Here is a 19,544-nt window from a genome sequence, read left to right as displayed (position 1 = left end):
TTTTTGGTTTTTCTCCAGTACCGGGAACCGAACTCACGACCTTGCGCTTGCCAGGCAGGCGCTTTTGCCGCTGAGCTAAATCCCCAGCCCCCGGGTCTTCCTTATTCTGCACATTCCTTCTCCTCTGAGGACTTTCTGTTTTCAGAGAAGTCCTTTCTACATAAAGGAATTTGACTAAAGCATTCTTGAATTTTCCTTTACATCTCAATGGAAGGTATGTTTGTTTTATAATATGACAAACTGTAAAGCAATATTTTAATCTTGAAAATGATTTTAGGAAAGCATAAGACTTTAGAAACCTCTATGATCATTCAATATTCTCCCTGTATTTGAAGCAGTACTCCAAAGATAGTACTTAGACTTTTCAGAGTGAGTAGTTTCTATCTAAATTGTCAATTTATTTGTGAGTCTGCCATCTTCTACCTACTTTGCATAATTAATATCGTAAACAATATTAATAACATTCTTTGATATTGGGATTGGGAATGAAAATTTAATTTTAAATGTATTCCACAAATAATTTGATAGTTGATTTTGTAAATGTCATTTTTAATGTCCTTATAATTGTTTTGCTAACAACTCCTCTGGCAATCAGCCACACTATGCAGGAAATGCTTTCTTTATCTTCTTGGATTAAATAAAACAATGTATTTATCTTTGTCTTTGTTTTTTTACTTGCTGTGACTCACTTTGCTGGCAAAGTGAATTTTAAAATAAATAATAAATTCTGATGACCTTTTGTTTTTCTCCCATATTTGATAAAGGAAAAACACAAGAATAAATCCAAACTTAAAATAAGAATAGCAAGTGCCTCTATTTTACTACAGTAGAAGGTTGACAATTGTCTTAGTTTTCTAGAGCTGCTGGAACAAGGTACTACAAACTAGGTGATTTAACACACCAGAAATGTACTCTCTCATAGTTTTTTTGGTGGACTGACAACTGGTGGTCAATTTATAACACCCAGCTGAACTCAACCAGCGTGGTGCTGGGTGTGGGAGGCCCACCTGAGGATTGTTGCCAGCAGCATAAGAGGCAGAACTAGAGAAGAAGGAGGAAGGCTGCTGGGAGCTGGTAGAAACTGTTGGGTACTTTTAGAAGCTGTAAGGGGCTGTTGGTTTTCTTGGAGGAGTTTGTCATGCTGGCTTTCCTGACTAACTCGGCTGTTCTCATCATCTGAGGAGCTCAGGACCTTATTGTCTCTGAGAATGGCTTTGGTTCACTTTGCGGGGAGGCTCTGGTCCTCACTTTGAGCATCGCTTCCTGGCTCCACAGGGGAAGATGGTGCACTGCTCAGTCTCCTGGAGAAGTTTGTCACATTGGCTTTCTTGATGGGAACTCAGCCTTCCTCATCATGAGAGGAGCTCAGGACCTCACTGTTGCTGAGGATGGCTGTGGTACTTTTCAGGGGAGCTCTGGTTCCTACTTTGAGTGTCTTGGCTTCTTGGCTCTAGGGCAGATCCCTCAGCCTGCTAGCACAGATCTTCATCCTGCTGGCACAGACTTTCTAGCTTTCACCACTGAACTTTGGGCCTTCCCAGCACAGATCTGTGAAACAGGCTTGCATGAGACATTGTCATGGGCTCTAGGCCTCCAGCTGGACTCATGGGAGGCATTGTTATGGGCTCCAGGTCTTCATCTGGACTCATGCAGGACATTGCTGTGGGATCCAGGCCCTCAGCTGGGTTCTTTGGTCTTTAGTGTGTGGACAGATTTCCTGCACTCTGTGTCTGTATATGATTCTTTGGGTAACTCTTATAAATAATCTTATAAAATATGTGTCATGTATTATATTGTTCCCCTTGCAAAACCCTACAACTACTACAGTTCTGAAAAGTAGAAATATGGAATCAAGCTGTCAGCAGGGTCATTCCCCCTCCAAAATCTATAGAGAATGCCTTCCTTTTCCCTTCCTAGATTCTGGTAGTTTGCCAGGAATCTGGCGTTTCTTGGATTGTCTTCTGGCTTCACAGGGCCATGTACTTGTAAGGACACCAGTTGGAGCAGATAGGGGTCCACCTTAGTCTGCTATAACCTCATTTTAGCTAATTACATCAGCAACAACCTGATTTCCAACTAATGTCACATTCTGAAATCCTGGGGGTTAGGACTTCATCATCTTTTTTGAGAGGACACAATTATAACAACTATTTTGTCATTAAAAAAATCAAATATTTGAGTGGTACCTTTAACTCTGATTATATTGAAAGAATTCCTTCATCAGAAGGAAAGTTTGGTTTAGTAATTTGAGAGGAAAACATGAATATGGTTTGGCAAACTCCAGAAAGAAGGAAGTTAGTCAACACATGTCAGTCAACATACATCAAAAAGAGCAGAGGTTTAGGAAGCAGATGGATACATTCCTCCTCTCTGTTCACGACCATGTCATTGTCATCTACAAACATTTAGAGGAAACGAAAGTCTGGTACATGTGGGTTTCCCGATCGCCATGAAATGAATTGTGTTCTCCCAGAATTCGTGTGTAGGAGCCTGACTCCCAATGTGATATCATTTGGAGAAGGAGCCTTTGGGAGGTAATGAGGTTTAGATGATATCCTGAGGGTGGGGCTTCAGAATGGGATTAATGCCCTAGGAAGAAGAGACGCTAGAGAGGTCACTCTGTCTCTCTACCACATGAAGAGCACCATGTGGCCATTTGCATGACAGGAAGAAAGGCCTTCCCAGACCCTGACTATGCTGGCACCCTGATTTTGGACTTCAAACCTCCATCATGGTGTGAAAATAAATTTCTGTTGTTTAATCACCTCCTCCCCCACTGTTTTGTTCTGGCCTCCTAAACTAAGACACTGATACAAAACCAGAACTACTCAATAAAATCTTGCACTAAAATGTTGTTTTCAGGCCAGGCATGGTGGTACATGACTGTAACCTCAGCACTCCCGGAGGCTGAGGTAGGAGGATAGCAAGTCCCAGTGAGGCATGGGCAACTTAGCATTTTAGGGGCAACCTATGTCAAAATAAAAAAATAAAAGGGCTGGGAGTGTGCTTCAGTGCAAAGGTGCTAGCTGCAATCCAAAGTACCAAAAAAACGTTGTTTTCAAAAAGCCAAGCAAGCCAAATATCAGAATCCAAGGTCAACTCTATGGTAATAATGGTAAAGGAAAGAGATCCACGGAATTGTCAGGGACAAAGAGGACAGAGGACTGTGCCCACTGATCATGAAGACAGTAACTTAGCACTCTTTTCCCCTGCTGTACAAGAGATCTGCAGCCAAACTGCTGGCAGCCCTTGAAGAGAAGGACCTTGTAATAAGAACAACAAACACAGCACAACAACAAACCAAGCACTGTTCTAAGTACTCTATAAATCTTAGCAACTCTAGGAAGTAGATTCTCTGATTCCTAAGCCACAGAGAGATCAACTTGCCCTGGTTGGAGCTAGTAAGTAATAGAACGCAAGTCCTTGTTCTTAATTATTTTGTTATGGTGTCATAAAGTTTCATATTCAAGAATCAAACCACTATCTCTAAGCAGTAATGCTTTTCCTTAGTAATATGTTTCTTTTTGCTAATAATACAAATGTCCTGGTATCAATTAGGTACAGCATTATGTATCTGTGTCTGTGTGTTTTTGTCATAGGTCTAAGGACCAAAAAAACGACCTTTCACCAGAAATCCTTATATTTCAAATACACCAAAACAGATCCAATCCATGTAGGATTAATTTCCTAATTGCTTGGAAGAGCCCAAGTTATTCTCACAGTTCCTCAATTCTTTACACTACAATTAATTGAGTGCACTCTATTAATAATAATTGGTGAGTCAAGAGAAAAGGCATTTGATAATATTTTGATGTGCCAGTTGTTTTTTTTTTAAGAATGTGCCCCCACTGAGGATTCAGGGAGCCTTGGTTGTTGGAAGGCTTTCTTGGCAATGGCCTGTTAGATCACTGTCAGATCACATCCTGACACTAAAGTCTTTACTCAACTTCTCTCGTCCTTACAATGCCCATTGGTAAAAGGAGAGGGTTGAGCTCAATGGCTTTTGAAGATTCTGTTATTTCTAACATCCTGTAAGGATTAAACATTGTCTATTTCTACCTGTTATCAGAGTGGATAGTTGAATCAGAATTGTGTTCCCTTTTCTGCATTAATGTGTTTCACCCTTCTGAGATTTTGTATTAGACAAGAGATATATTAGACTCTCTTTATTCCTAGTATGACAGAATATAGTGGTAGGGTAATTTATGTTTCTCTTGGGGGATTACATAAACTATTTCACGTCATTTGGGCAGCTTCTGAAGACATGTGTCTGGAAAGAATAGTGCTAAAGTTGTTGCTGAGTAAAACCAGACTGAGAGAAAGTTTCTTTGGATTTGCAAACTAAAACACATAATGTATTAATAGTAAAGATTTTCAAACCCATTATCGTGGCTATGAATAATGTTCTTATCACTACATAGTATCTAATTTGAAGTTTAGCATTCCTGAGAGACTGCTAAAGTCAGTTCATCACCGTTTATGGATATTTCAAGGATTTTTACTACTCTGTCTTGAGAGTCTCCTTGCCCAAAACCACTAGGACAAAGTCCCATGTCCTGCAGGCTTCCAGATGGCCAAGTTTAATTCCACTCACCAAGCACTTAGGGACTACATATTACATGTATGCCAAACTCTGTAGTAGGTGTTAGAGATATAAAATAGGGACGTACCAACATGAATCAACCACAAAATATACTATGCTTTGAGTCAACAAATTGATCTGCTATGTAGATTCACTTCACGCTATACACTTGAAATTTTAAAAAAATAAGCTGGATGTGCTGATCCACACCTATAATGCCAGCACTCTAGGAGGCTGAAGCAGGAGGACCACAAGTTCCACCCCAGTTTGGGTAACCTAGTGATTTAGGAAGATTCTGTCTAAAAATAATTAAAAAAAAAAAAAAAAGCAGAGAGAGGGAGCTGAAGGATGTAGTTCAGTACAAAGGCCCTAGGTTTAATCCTCAATAAAATAATAACAATAATAATAATAATAATAATAATAATTCATCCAGAAAAATGTAAAATCACTTCTTTAGGTATTTTTTGGTTTACTTTTATTTCATTTATCTTTTACAGTTAATGGTGATCTCATCTTGCTGATACTGGAACTGTCCTGCAGTGCTATGCTGATTCATGACAATAAAATAATCTCTTCAATGCCTACAAGGAAAGACTCCAATTTATTATTCCACAAAAGATGTATTAGTCTATTTCTGTTTCTACAACAGAATTCTTGAAGCTGAGTCATTTGTGAAGTAAGAGGTTTATCTAGCTCATGTTTTGGGAAGGTAAATGTCCCAAGAGCATGGCATTGGCTGTAAAGGGCCCCCCAGCCGCAACACATCATGGCAAATGACCTCATAGAGGGACAGGAAGTGAGAGGGAGAGGTCACATGGTGAAAGAGAAAATCAGAGAGGCACCTGGGAGGAGTCAGACTTATTTTATAACAAATCTTTCAAGAGAACTCACTCCAGGGTCCAAAGATAATTTAACTCTTCTCATGGGCAGTACCCCCAGGCCCCTGACAACCTCTCACTAGGCCCCACCTCTTAATATCACCATGCCAAGGACCAAGTTCCCAACAAATGAACCCTTGAGGGACAAACCATAGCAGAGGGCAAATACTTCTTTTCTGTCATCCAAAACTGATGCCAAAGTATTAACATACACCTTAACAGAAGTTGTGCTAAAATAAATGGTTTTTATTTTTGAAACAGGGTCTCATATAGTGCAGGCTTGCCCTGAACTCACTATGTAGCCCAGGCTGGCCTCAAATGCGTGGCAGTTGTCCTGTCTCAGCCTCCCAAGTGCTGAGATTATAAGCATGCACCACCATGCCCAGCACCTAAGACAAATTGTTTATGACCACACAATATGATTTGTCACAACATTTTAAATCATCCTGCTGGGCTCTTTGTTCTTGATTCTCAATATAAATCTGGTTAAAAGCCCCCAACAATAGCCATGCCACTTCCCCAACATTCGACTGCCTTGAAATTTCTTTTTCCAGATTAATCAGTTTGCTGCCTCCCTTAATCTCAGTATTAGGCAAAGTCTCTGGACATGAGCAAAATGCAGACAAACTTTCTGCCAGGTCATAACATACATCATCTGGAGTCCAACAACCAATGCAGTCCTTCTTCCCAGCAGAAACCTCCCAAACCCGATCTTTACCGGCAAGATTTCTATCAGCCTTTGGGCTTCTGAACTCTGACCAGAATCTCCAAGACAGAACAGCCAAAGGTGTTCTAGTGCTTCCTTTCCAGGCAACATCTCCAAACCTTTCCAAACTCTTCCCACAAGCCATTTCCAAAGGCTCTTGAACCACATGGTTAGGTATAGTTACAGCAACTGCCCCACTCCTTTGGTACCAAATTCTGTATCAGTCAGGGTTTACTAGAGAAACAGATAAAACACAAGATATATAAATGTACAAGAAATTACCAGGTTAGCTTACAATGGTCAGCCACAGAGTTGAATGAGGAAGCGTGCAGAGGGTGTCTGCACGCTGGAGACTGAAGAGCCCAGCCCTGGACCTGGAGCTCACTGCAGTGCTGGTGCAAGTCAGTATCAGGAGGCTGATGGGTCTGCGACAGAATGCTGCAGAATCTATGATGAAGGATGGAGAGCCAATACCAGAAGGCTGAAGAGTCCAAGGCAGAAGCCAAACAGTCTGCACCAGAAGCCAGATGACCAAGCTGAAGGTGAAGACTGAAGCTCCTCCAAAGAACCAGCAGCCAGTCCTTTCTGAGTTTCCTTTTTTTATACTGCCTACCTGCCCTGGCGGGGTGGGGGTGGTCCTCCACACCCACACCCTCTGCATGCCTTCCTCTTGCACAGGCTCAGGATGAATTCAAAATAAGCACCCTGGCTCCCTGCTGAGTCACTTAGCCAGCCCTCTAGACTCCCCAAGTTGACACAATGTATCAGCCATAACACATTAATAACCACAAATCCGTATTAAGTTCATAAACCCTTTTTTTTGTCTTGTTGAGAAAGGGTCTCTCTATGGGCTACAAAGTGAACTCAAGGCCAGTTTGAGCTACATAGAGAGGCATTTTATTCTGCTTTACTTCTCTCTGCACTGGAAAAACCTATCAGTAGGAGTTCAACGAACATTTGCTGAATAAATAAATTAAGACCAAAAACCCTGTGTGGTGGCTCATGCCTATAATCCCAGCACTCGGGAGGCTGAGGCAGGAGGATTCTTGTGAGTTTGAGACCAGCCTCAGCTATAAAGTGAGCTCAAGGCCAGCCTGAACTACATAGTGAGACCTTGTCTCAAAAAGATAAAGAAAAAAAAGACCAAAAACCTACACAGATTTTCAGAGGCCCAAAACTTGTGCATATGCATGTTTGAGGATGTCCTTTAAAGAAAATTTCCCACATTACAAACAAATAAGTTACAAAAATGAAAATTTATTTTAAATAAGAACAAACTCAAATATTATTAGATTTTTAGGGTTAATGAATACCATGATTATATAAATCTAAGAAAATAATATAGTATGTTTATATTAATTAATTGCATAACTGACCTTCATAATTATTATTAATATTTATATTTATAATATTTATTTCCCTATATGATCTGGCTTCAAGCTGTTTGAGAGGCCTATTTACAAGGCAATAGTTTTGCAATTTTATTTTCCGTAGAAAGATCAGAAAGATCATTCAGTCTTTCCTTTAGTATGATTGCTTTAAAACATTACTAATAATTTAGAAAAGTTACTTTCAGATTTATATGATATTGTTGGTAATTGTGTTTTTATAATTTTTTCCAATTTGAGAAAATCTCAACCAAGTTTCTTTGATATACAAGTTGTAAGACTTCAGGGACTTTCAAACGTTTTTACATGGTGAGTGCATGATCTTTATTTCTTTTTCTATTCTTTTTCACTTTTTTTGCTTCTTTCTTTTTTCTTTTTTTAATACACAACTTTTGAATTGATGAGACTCACAGTAATGGGATGCTATGAGTTTTATGTTATCTTCATTGACACCAGTATTGCATCTCCAAGCAGCAAGAAAGATAAATGTAAATATTTTCCTAAACCATTCTTATCATTTATTCCTCTTTATTGATTAGTTTGTCTAGCAATCCATAGTGGTACATTTTTCACTGTAAATTCTACATCATAGAGTGTGTTGCTGATCTGAGAGAAATTTCAATTTGACTAGGTCTGAATGAAAACTCAATCCTTCAGTTATTGCTTTACTTGTATGATGATTAGACATTTCCCTGGATCAGCTTCTAGCTGCGCATATTTTAGGTCTTCCCTTACTGAAGCATGATGTAGGTCATGTACAAATCACCTCTGGTCTTGTACCATCATGTCAGTGCACTGGTAAATCATACAGTGGGCAACAGGAATATAAGAATATTCTTGTAAGTCACTTGTACTCTAACAGCAGAACATCTTTTTTTTTTTTTTTTTTTTCAGTAGTAGGCATTGAACTCAGGGCCTCACACCATTAAGGAAGCAGTCAACCACTGAGCTTTAATCTCAGTCTCAGAATGTCTTAATGTAAATAAATAACTTACTTATATGTTGAAGTTACTAGGACCACCTATTTCTCACTAAATCTAAACTACATATATTTGCAAATCAACTTTGCTTTTGGTGAGTCTCAAAAATTTCTACAGCCACTATGGCCCACTGACATGAGAGAAGGGTAATCTTGAACCCTTGTACTAGAGATGTTTAGCGTTTAAGTGTTATCTGGCTTGTTCTCTCTCTCATGCACGCATCACGTTCTATTTTCAGTTTTAGCTGTTGTTCTTCCTTTATGCAAACCCAACACTTTAGTCAAGAAAATACCACTGGTTCCCATGCGTGCTCACAATGTGCCCTCCATCTAGAATGCTGTCCTATTTCATGTTCATAACTCCAAATTCTGAATATATCCTGAGTGCTTGCTTGAATTCCATCTATGATACACTCCCTTGCCTGTAATTCCTTTGATCCTTCCCAAAGGACTTGGTTGTAATTTTTAACTGCACGTGTTTCTCTTATTTGTATTAATTTCCATGCTTTACCTGTTAGATTGAAAGAAAAACTTAACATTTTTGCTGCTGTTGTTGATTCCTCAGTACCTAATTCTTTACGTAGATTAAGTGCTTAATAAATATCAACAGTGCAGAGTGTTCAAAGAAAGACAATAATACAAAAAGAACCCAGATAGACACTAGACACTACTGTACAGATTATAATATTGCATTGTGTACTGAATGTTTTAAGATATGCTATACACAGGCAGAGCTGGGGATATAGCTCAGCTGCCCAGTGCCTGCCTGGCAAGCATGAGGTCATGAGTTCAATTCCTGGTACCAAAAAAGATATACCATACACAGAAAAACTATAAAATAAGTTTGATAAAATTGTTATTTTTATATTTCCTATTATATTATCTTATAAAAATTAATGAACAAAGACACAATTTTTGGCCATCTTGTATTTAAATAATTGCACTAGTAAATGGTTAAACTCATTCAGTTATGCCTTTTGTTCTGGATTCTCAAGGTAAATCTGGCTGATAGGCCCCAGCAGTATCCAGGCCACAGCAGGAATATTTGGCTGCCTTGAAATTTTCTCTGACAGTTTAATTAGTCCATTACCCTTAATCTCAGTTACCTGCAAATTCACAGGACATGAACAAAATGTAAACAAATTTTCTGCCAGAGCATAACACACATGATCGGTAGTCCAACTGGCAACGGAGTCCTTATTCCCAATTCAAACCCCCTTAGGCCTCCTTTATGGTCTGCCTTCTTATCTGCATTCTGGTCTTCTGAGTTCTGATCAGAATCTTCAGTCACACACAGTGTACAGCATTCTAGGGTTGTTTCTCCAGGTGGCATTTCCAGTCCTCTGACAAACCACTTTTAAAGGCTCCTGAAACACTTAGTCAGATATCATCACAACAATGGCACCACTTTTCTGATACCAAGATCTCTCTTAGTCATTTTCCCATTGCTGAGACAGAATACCCAACACTGACAAGTTAAAGGAGGAAAGGTTTATTTTGGCTTTGTTACGGTTTGTGTCTGGGTGTCCCCCTAAAGACACATGTAGTCATGGGGTGGGCTTTTAGAGTTTATGATTGATCCATAGTCCAATGCTGGGATTGTGGGTGTAGGAGCTACACCTGCCCCTAGGGCAGATAGTTTGCACATGTAAGGGAGAAAAAGAGGCTGCTTGCCACCACTCTTCCCTTTTCTGCTCTTGTTGCTTTGCTGTTCTGCAGCCATGAACTGTTACCCTGTGCCATGTGCCAGTCTGCCTTGAAGCCAGCCGAGTATGGACTGAAACCTCCACAAACTGTGAGCTAATAAAGCTTTCCTTCCTTAATTTTGGGTGTCAGATATTTTGTCTCAGGAACAAGAGAAAAGTAACTAAGACAGGCTTACAGTTTGTAGAGATTTCAGTCCATAGTTGGCTGGCTCCAAGGCAGGATGGCATGGTAGAAGGACAACGCAGAGAAGAAACAGCCCATGGCATGGCAGCAGGAAGTAAACTAACCCACTGATTAATATTATATCCCATGATACATCACCACCAAAAGCCCCACCTATGAGCACAAGAGACTTTGGGGGGACATCCAGATATAAACCATAACAATGCATATATTATTTTTAATAATGAAAATTATTAATACATAGTAAGTAAATCTATCATTTAAAAATACAAACAACTTTCTCCACAAGCAGAGAGATCTAGATTATAGAAAAATAATTGTAGAAATTACTCCTTTGGACTTTGATTGAAAGCATAAATGCATTTAAAAATCATCCAGCATCTATTTCTTTTTGTTTTGTTTTGTTTTGGGTACCAGGAATTGAACTCGGGACCTTGTACTTGCCAGGCAGGCACTTATGCCACTGAGCTATATCCCAGTCCCTCACCCAGCATCTAAAAGTGACTTTTTCAGGTTTTTAACAACCTTCAAATCCTGTTATGTGGTACTCATATTATTATTATTTATTCATATTTTTGCTTTAATGAAATTTTGTTAAATTAATTACACCTAGATGCTATGATCTTGCTCTATAGAGTAGTCCAGATCCTCCATGATAACATAACACAGGAAAGGGATTTAGGATGGATAATATGCAAGTGTTAAGTTCATTGTCTCTTATTTCCTTGTAAGTTCCATATTATTGGAAATTTCATCTGTTTGGTGCTTTGTTTCAATAGGCAGAGTAGGGTTTATAGTAAGTTATTCTGTCAGGTTGAACAGAGGTATTTGAAGTGAAAGTGAACTAGGGTAATTGCTACATTTCAGAATGGAGAACTCTAATATTCTTGTGAAGAGTAACAGGATACTTTATACTTTCAAGTAGGAATGCTTAAATTTTTCATTTCATCTTGCAAAACACTATTTGTGGGTCAGTGATTGGAGGAAGGGCAGTCACTGCTTGTCAGCTTTCCTTTTAAAAAGTACACGAACAGGCAATTTTAAACAATTCACTTATATTGATTGTGGCGTAAAGTTGTGTTTCAAGTGTCAAGGAGAAGAAACTTGATCTCTGACTTTCAGCCAAAAGCCATTACAGTCTATCTCCTGCCAGATCCAATTCCTGCGCATGTTGATGTTTATGAGAAGGTGGAAGAAAGTGTGAGATACCTTCAATTTCTGAAGCTCTAGAATATAATATATATATATGTAATTTTTCTCTTGTATATAATAACACAAGTCAAACATTTTATGTAGCTCATTAAATAATGAAGGAACTGGGAAAGGTATTAAAACTTGTGAAATGGAGAAATCAAAGACTATAAATTTATGTGGAGTGAAGGGTATTGAATTGAATTAACAAATCCTTCAAGTGAATTTATAAATGGAGTAGACAGATAGAAAAGTCAATTAAATTTCCACCAAAATTTATTTGCATGTCTATAGATGTGGTAGGCAGAACACACACACACACACACACACACACACACACACACACACACAATCATTCCCAAATGTCCATATCCTAATTCTTAGAATTTATGGAGTTGGGTATGTAATTTAGTGGTAGTGCTAGGCATGGAGTTCAATCCCTAGTACTGAAAGAATAAATAAAAAAGCAACATCTGTGAATATGTTAGGTTTCATGGCAGAGGGGAATTATGATTGCAGATGGAATGAAGACTGCTAACCAGCTGGGGGTGTAGCTCTGTGACACAGGGCCTGCCTAGCATTCATGAGGTCCAGGGTTCAGGCGCCAGCACCGGGAGGAACAACAGTGGAACAAGTAGCAGAGGAGAATCAGAGGTGCTGTGACTATGGAAGCATGGGCAGAGCGATGCAGCATTATCAGAGCTGAAGGTGGAAAAAGGGTCTGAGAACCAAGGAGTAAGGACGACCTCTAAAAGCGGGAAAGGCCAGGAGATGAACTCTCTCCTAGGGCCTCCAGAAAAGAATACAGCCCTGCAAACCTTGATCTTCGCCCAGCAAGACCTATGTGAGACTTCTGACTTCCAAAACTTCTAAAATAATAAATATCTGTTGTTTCCAGTTGCCAAATTTGTTGTAATTTATTACAGCAATACTGAAAATTAGCATAATGGATTAGAATTACTTACACTGCTGTCAATTACCAGTAATTTGTAGCTTAAATATCAAAAACCAAAGTGTGTGTGTGTGTGTGTGTGTGAGAGAGAGAGAGAGAGAGATCATTCATCTCATGTTCAGCATTCCACTGAAAATAAGCTTTTCCTTACATTACCAACCTTGAAAGAATAAATTTTATTCACTAAGATTGCATACTTACACAGAGTGTACTGAGCTTACTTTTCAGGCAGCAAATAAAAGCAAGGTTGTACATAAAAATTTTAAAAATAAAAACACAAAGCCTGGGTTGTAGCTCAGTGCTATCCTGGATTCAATCTTCAGTAGCAAAAGCAAAAATGAGAAAGAGAGAGAGATGGGGAGGATTGTAATGGAATTATATTGTTTTGTTTTTTTCAGACATTTATATCTCATTCTTTTCATAGTGAAAAAATTACCCAGGACCCCTCCTTATAAACAAGAATGACACAAACTTTACTGCCTGTATCTTAAACCAGATAGTTGGTTTAAGAATTTTCATGAGCCCAAACTTTATTAAAGGAAACTGAAGCCAGGCGTGGTGGCACACACCTGTAATCCCAGAGCTCGGGAGGCTGAGGCAGGAGGATTGTTGTAAGTTTGAGACCAGCCTGGGCTACAAAGTGAGCTCAAGGCCAGCATGAACTGCATAGCAAGATCCTGTCTCAAAAAGACAAGAAAGGAAAAAAAAAAAGGAAAAATCAATCCAAGATAATTATTTGAAAGTATTAGCTGAGCGTGGTGGCACATGCCTATAATTCCAGCACTCAAGAGGCTGAGGCAGGAGAATCACTTCAAATTTGAAGTCAGCCTGGGGTACAAAGTGAGTTCAAGACCAGCCTGAACTGCTATGTAAAACCCTGTCTCAAAAAGATGAAAGAAAGAAAGGGGGAGAGAGAGAGAAAGAAGGAAAGAAGGAAAGAAGGAAAGAAGGAAAGAAGGAAAGAAGGAAAGAAAGAAAGAAAGAAAGAAAGAAAGAAAGAAAGAAAGAAAGAAAGAAAGAATTGGCAAAGATGTTTTCTATGGAGTGGTCTTGCTGACACAGTGAAATATGGGTTTAACCGGAAGGAACATCAGTTTGACAAGCAAGTTAACTGACAGGAAAGCAGAGAGGAAAATGAAATTCTTTAATATCAGTTGGACTGTCAAATCTACTCATGGATTCAACAAAAGATCATCTACCTGTAGTTTTATTTTGCCTTTGATTCCCTTATGTCTACTGGGTTAATCCTTTGTTTTATAGTAGTGCCACCTTATTACTGAGGGATATATTATTCCAATGCCCTCAGTAGATGCCTGGAACTGCAAACAAAGCTAAAACCTATATATGCTATGCCTTTCTATACATACACACCTTTGATAACATTTAATCTATAAATTAGACACAGTAAGAGGTTAATATAAAATAAAACAATTGTAATGTACTATGTAAATTATGTAACTGCGATCTCTTTCAATATACCTTATTGTACTATATTCACCCTTTTCCTTATGATAATATGAGATGACACAATGCCTATGTAGTAAGATGAGATGTAGTGTCCCGAAGAAAGTGACATAAGCATTGTGACATAGCATTAGGCTACTATTGATCTTCTGGTGATGTGACAGAAAGAAAGTCATCTGCCTCCTTTCAAAGTAGGATGGCACAAGCTCTCATTGTGCTACTCAAAACAGTGTGCAATTTAAGACTCGCAAATTGTTTACTGCCTCTTCAATATTCAACTTCATATTTTTGGACCATGACTGACTGCAGATACATGAAACTGCAGAAGCAAAACCTTCATACATGGAGGAGTTACTGTATTTGCAATCAGGAGAGTCACAACTAAGAAAACTATGTCTCACTACCATACAGAATGATCAAGAAAGAAAGTAAAGACAAACATTAGGAAAAAAGATAAATTTCAATTGTTAAAAAAGTGTTCCAAGTGATCATATGCTATATTTACTGTTCACAAGTATAACACAATGTAACACAAAACATGTTCATGATATTTTTTTGCAAAGGAAAAAATGATAGATATCACTGTATTTGTATGTTAATGTTTGTTTGTTGGTTGGTTGGTTGGTGCTGGGTAGGGGTCAAACCTAGGGCCTTGGAGCATGGTAGGCAAGTGCTCTACCACTGAGCAATTTCTCCAACCCTGTATCACTGCATTCAGTAGTTGAAACTAACCACTGATATCTGCTAGCCAAACGAGTATCTTACCAAAGCTGCTTCAACTTCTTCTACTGTTGCCTCAGTATATTTTATAGTATTGCTAAATTGCCTGAAACTTTGTCCTAGAATTCAAATTTACTGTTTGAATCTGGAGGAATAACACAGAAGAGAGAAAATATGGTCTACCTTTGTGACCCTTATGTTCTAAGAGACGACAACAAAAAAAGAAAATCTACCTGTTGCTAAAAATAAAACCCATTTATAACTTCAGTAAAAATCTGTTATGTTGAGGGCCAGGGATCTAGCTCAGTGGCACAAGTGCCTGCCTGGCAAGTACAAGGACCTGAGTTCAATTCCTGGTACAAAAAAAAAAATCTGATATGTTGTTATGTACTTATTTTTACCTGCTCAAAACATGATTTTTTAGAAACCTTTATAGAACTTTAATTGTAGACCTGTAGATGTGGTCTTTTTTCATCTATATTCAGCATATCTGAGAACACAGAAGAGTGAAATGAAAAGAACTTAATTGTTAGAGCAATATAATTAAGTTGATTTAGTATAACTAAGTTAATCTATTAAAATGAGCTTTAACTGGGTTTATCACCCTTCATAATTTAAGGGACAGAACTACTAACCCTTTAGAAAACAATCTGGTTTGTACCTCTTTTTCATTTGTCTCAATTTAGCTGCTTCATACAGCCACGGGCCAGCCAGTTTCTAGCTCAGTTTGGGGTTCATGGTTACAGGATAGATTACCCCTCAATCCCCTTCCTCACAGTAACTTAACATTTTTATTCATCTTTAGAAAGAAGGGAAATTTTTCAACTCACATAGTGAAGAGCTACTATAAAAATGTAATTTTAACAAGAAATTTTAAAACTTTAACAAATCAATAATGGAATAATAAAAAAAACCCCAAGCAACCAATAGAGAGGCAACAGAAGAGAAATCCTGAGTGACCAATAAAGTCTGAAAAGATGCTCAGCTTCACAGCTACTCAGGAAAATACAAATGGAATCAATAACAACATATTATTTTATATAAAGCAATAGACACTGTGGGTTAGATATGGTTTGTTCCCTAAGGTTCATGTGCTGGAGGTTTGGTCGCTAATGTGGTGGTATTAAGAAGTGGTAGAGGGCTAGGAATGTAGCTCAATAATACAAGTGCTTGCCGAGTATATGTGAGGTCCCCAGCACTGAGAAAAACACAAAAAAAGGTGGTGGATATTGAAGATACCCTATGGCCTACCTATTTCACTTCTAACTGTGTATTTACTTTAGATAAACTGCTGTGCTCACTGTTTATTATAAAATTGATTTATAGATGGAAAAATAAATATCCATCAAGGCAATGAATAAATTAATTGTCATAATTCATAAATAGAATAATTAGAACATATAAACTAAACTTATGTGTCCTAATCTGGGTGTTTCTTGAAAACACAATATTAGCTGGGCATAGTTGCACATGACTGTGATGCCAGCACTTGGGAGGCTGAGGCAGAAGAGTTGCCCTGAGTTCAAGGCTATTCTGGGCTCCATAGTGAGTTCAAGTTCACCCTGAACTACATTGTCTCAAAAAAAAGAAAAAGAGAAGAAAACACAACAATGTTGACTAAAAAAGGCAGGTTGGAAGAGGAGAGATAAAATGTGATGTGGCCCTCAAAAATGCAAAAGGAGCCAGGTGGCACACTCCTGTAATCCTAGCACTTGAGAGGCTGTGGCAGGAAGCTCTTGTAACTTCAAGGCCAGGCTGGGTTATATAGTGAGTTAAAGGCTAGTCTGAACTCCATAATGAGACCCTGTCTCAATAAACAAAAACAAAAATGCAAAAGGTATTCTGGAGGCTGAGGCAGACAGATTACTCGAGTCCAAAGGTTTGAGGTCAGCCTGGGAATAGTGAAACCCTGTCTAAAAAAAAGTATACAAAACCATAACTTACATTATTTATTGTATATTATTTATTGTACAGATAATAAAGGTTTAAAAATGAACAAGAATTCAGTCATTTCAGTGAAGCAGTAGCTCTAGATACTTAGGAAAATGAACGAGATTGTTTAACTGTATAAATACTGTTTTATAAAAATTTTAAAGCAAATGTGGCAGAAGATTAACATCTGTGATACATATATCAGTAGGAAAACAAAAAGATTATTCTTAAAGATATACTGGGCTTAATAATTTTAATGGAATGGGCCTAATCATAAACTTTCCTATTTTTGCTTTCCTAAAAATTTAAGAATTTGTCACACTGGTTATTTTCTGCCTCTTTTTCCATTCCACAAGAGAAAGTCACCTCCTGGTTAGGGTTTTAACTGCCACAGTGCTCCATGGAAGAGATATACCTTTCCCTTTGTAATTAGTAAAATAATAAAAATTTTTAAATCTCTAGAAAGGTATCAATACTCTGCCATCAACATTTCATCCATGGCATCCACTAGTTTTTCTAGTATTCATAGGAACATTTTCTGACCAATTTTTAATATATTTATCTTTAAACTGACTAGCTTAAAAATTTCAAATTACAAATAGAGCATATTAGACTGCTGGCCAAAAGTCCTCCACTTTCTTCTATTCCTCATTAACAGTTTCTCCTATTTCCTTTTAGAAATTTAAGACACTTGATGAGAACACATAACCATAGCACACAAAAGAGAATTAAACAAGTGCCTTAATAGGCTAGGAATATATTCAGAGGTTTCAACTAGGGACTTTATTTTTCTGACGGGTATCAGGATCCTGGCCAAGATCTCCCAACTGCCTGCACGACTGGTACTGGCAAAAGGGTGAAATAGGAGACAGCAGGGGGTCAGTGCCTCAGGGTGAGCAAAGATAAAAACTCTCCAGCTTGCCACTATTTTATTAGCTAGTGGACGGGAAAGAGCAGCGAGTGACTGCAGAACAGTAGTGACATTGCTGTGGGCCAGCAGGAAGAACCATGTATTCTTGCAAGGATGAGACAGGGGCAATAAAGAAATTGTAGTTTCCCCAGGTGAAACTTTTTACTATTGGTACTAAATTGCATTAAGGATCCTTATCATCCTCAGCAGGTCTTATCTTGCCCTGTGAGCTCCACAGCATCACTAGCTGCAGGGCTTCAGCTGTGACCAGAAGAAAGCAGGGAGTTTCCTCCCTTCAATCTCATTCAAAAGACAGAACAACAACGGCCTCAGACATACTCTAGACTCAATTTATAACTTGTGGCCCCCAACAGATGGGAAGGAAATATTAAAGATACTGAGCCATGGGAATGAGTGCATTAAAGTTTAAGGAAAGTTCCACTACCTAAAAAGAAGAAGGGGAAGGGGCTGAAAGAATATCATGAATGAAGGAACATAGCAGAACAATAGAGCTAGCTTGTGTTGGCTTATAAGTGCTGATTATTAAATTTTCAGAATTTTTGTGAACTGGTTGTTATGCATAGCCATTACTAAAATCTTAAATTGTATAGATCTCTGTTATATTAATACAAAGATAATAACTATTTATAGCTCATAACTTTCAAATTACTTTTACTACATCTTACTACTATCCATGCTTTTGAGGTTTCTTGTTCCTATTATATGTATCTAATAGAAATAGTGATTCTGTAGTGGTGTGCTATGCACACCCCTTCCCAGCTCCACATTCAGTGACATTATGTTTGCAGTTTGAAATAGTCACAGTGGGAGTACTTATACGATGGAAATATCACAAAACACTACAAACCAGGGCTTGAGGGTTGACTGTTATTTTACTGGTTGTCTACACAATGAAAGTGATGGAGAAAATGTGAACAATAAAGATTAAATTTTAAAATGAGCTATGTCTATAGGTGTTACATTGTGAATAGCAGCCCAAAATTTTTGAGCAGATATTCTTCTAGTGTTCAAAAGCTAGTATTTAACTTAGTAAAAAGTTGATCACACTATTGTTGAATGAATGAAGTTCTAATGTATGACTTAGTTGTTTCACTGTCATCTTATTTCTTAACAAAAATATCAAGCAGCAGTTATCAAAGTACACTTGTTCATCAATTACAATTGTACATTACTATGGATCCAAAAGTTCAGCAAAAATTTAAAAATGCATTCTATGTGAATCAACTGGCTGTAGTGAATTTTCAATAGAGACTATTTTATATATTTTTTTATAATTATAGTATCCTTTTAACACACATGCATATTGCTGCTATGGACTGAATTCTGTCCTCCACTACCCCCCAAATTGTTATGTTGAAGTTCTAACCCCTAATATTTGGGGATAGCAGGTAAATAAGGTCATAATTCTAAGAGAGCGCAAATGCATCCCCGACCCCCACACATCTGCTGAGCATACAGCAAAATGACAGCTCCCTTCAAGCCAAAAGAAAAGGCCACAAAATGAAGCCCACATCGCTGGTAACCTGAACTTTCAAGCCTCTAGCCTACCTATGAGGAAAAGGATGGCATTTTGTTATGGTTCTCTGAGCTAGCAAACCCGTGAACACACATGCACTGACAGACAAATAATTATAAGAAATTTTAGAAAGTGATAAGTACTATAAAATATGAGCTAAATGACACTTGAAAGGAAGTAAAGGCATGAATGTGGGCAACAGCCTTAGAAAAAGAGACGTTTACACCACTTTAAAAGAGCACCATTTGGCTTCTGGGCTGCAGCTGACCAGCACCTAGACTGCGCAAGGGTCCTGGAGGATAACCACAAATCTGATAGAACAGGAGGCGCATGACTGGTTTGTGCTTTTCCAGTGTTGTAACAGATGTCCTATAGGTTTTCAGTCAGCTCCTTTCTCCAATCCCTTAGTGTTTCT

The sequence above is a fragment of the Chinchilla lanigera genome, unplaced genomic scaffold (assembly GCF_000276665.1).
Source record: "Chinchilla lanigera isolate Chin_1 unplaced genomic scaffold, ChiLan1.0 scaffold00042, whole genome shotgun sequence".
NCBI lineage: Eukaryota > Metazoa > Chordata > Mammalia > Rodentia > Chinchillidae > Chinchilla > Chinchilla lanigera.
This window is presented reverse-complemented; position numbering follows the sequence as displayed.